This window comes from Microtus ochrogaster, unplaced genomic scaffold (genome assembly GCF_000317375.1).
Source record: "Microtus ochrogaster isolate Prairie Vole_2 unplaced genomic scaffold, MicOch1.0 UNK5, whole genome shotgun sequence".
Classification (NCBI taxonomy): Eukaryota; Metazoa; Chordata; class Mammalia; order Rodentia; family Cricetidae; genus Microtus; species Microtus ochrogaster.
In genome coordinates, this window is record NW_004949103.1 from 2,877,844 (window position 1) to 2,879,712 (window position 1,869).

A 1,869-nucleotide genomic window follows, 5' to 3' on the forward strand; every position below is an offset into this window, starting at 1 on the left:
TCATGTTGTGCTGACCCCCAACCATAAAATTATTTTTGTTGCTACTTCATTACTGTAATTTTGCTGTTATGAATCGTAATATAAATCTCTGTGTTTTCCAATGGTCTTAGACGACCTCCGTGAAACGGCCATTCAACCTCCAAAAGGGTCACAATCCACGAGTTGAGAACTACTGCCTTAGAGGTACTTGGGGAGGAGTGTCGCTAGGCATCATCTCTTTCCAATGTGGCCACATAAAATAACCCCCTTTCTCTGCTTTCTATTCCTTGTGTGTTTAATCGGCCTATGGAGGGTGGTGCCTAGGCCTGGGTAGTGAGGGCTTGCAGGACCCAAGCTCTGCCCCTGACAACTCTGATCCTTGGGAAAGAGCATGCGTCAGCTTCTGGACCAAGAGCGAGCATCCTGATGACAGTCCTTCCAAGACAGCTCTACAGTCGATCTGCCCGTGGGTGTGGAGCCGTTGTATTGTTGGGCAGCAGGACCAGGGCTGTGCAGATCTGAGTGAAGGAGACTGCACTCCCAACCAAGAGGAATGAGGCCTGGGCCAGAGACCCTGCTTTGGCTGGGGGGCCTCAGGCCGCACACTGGGGTCAGAACCCGCTTCCAAGGACAGCAGGCAAAGAAGAGACCCGAGGATTCCTCCAGTGAAGTTTTAGAGTGGGAAGGGCAAGAGCTGGGGATCGGGGACCCTGCCACGAGCCCCACCTCTTCTCAGGTCTCCCTAATGTTGATGGGATGCATTCAGGCATCTAGCTAATGCCGACAAGGAATATTTCAGACAGTAAGACACAGACACTGGCCAAGGGGCTTTGGTTAGGTGGCCAGGAGGAAGGAGGGCTGCTTGCGTGCAGACAGCTGGGAGCCAGGTCTTCTGTTTGGATCTTGTCATTTAGCTCAGCTCCAATCTAAACACTGCTGTTTTCAGCTTTAAATAGGGAGCCAGCAAGGACGTCACAGTGCCTCTGGCCCAAGGTTCAGCCATTCAGGAATGTTCTCCTATTCAAAGAGGACCCCTGTTTATGAGGGTTTATTGAGGTTTTGTGATCACCTTCCCAGACAATCAACTTTTCTCCCCCTTCAAAGCAGCCTATGAGGCCGATGCTGCAGGGATTTGCTCAGGTTGCTCCACTGGGAGGGAGCAAGCATGGGGCTCAGCAGCTGCCCACGGGCTGGGGACTGGAAGGCAATGCTTCTAGCTACACAGCAGGGTGCTGTATGACATTCCATTTCTGCACAGTGGTCATTGCAAAGGTGTGGGACATGGAGGCTGTGGGCAGCTGCCCTGGTAGGACTCTTGGCCACACAGGAGTGGGAAGTGGTACCCAGAATCCATGACTGGCTGGGGTTCTTCCAGAGGATACCAGTCATGAGGTGATGGCAGCAATGTGGTGGCTAGGGGCAAGCTTATTTGAACCTCCTGGCTCTCTGACCCTTGCCTTTCTCGACAACTCCCATCCAGGCAAAGATGAATCGAGGTTATCTATGCTTTGGTCCTAGAGTCTCATACAATCAGTGGCGTGATGACGTCATAGGAATCGAATGGCAGCTTGGTGGCTCATCCTTGTACTCTCAGGACTTGGGAGGTTTGAGGTAGCACGATCACTGACTTTGGGGCCAGCCTAGGCTACACAGTGGATTTCAGGCCATCCTGAGCTATGTACACAGCGAGATCCTATCAAGTTAAACAAAACAAAACGCAGCACCGAAGAGGGGCCCATGCCTACAGGGAGTATATCCTACTTAGCTTTCCCTGTCAGTTTAACACAGGCTTGAGTCACCTGAGACGGAGTCCCCACTGATCGCCCAGGTCAAGTGCTCTGTGGCATGCCTATGGGGGTTTGAATCACCTGAGGGGGAGTCTCCACTGAT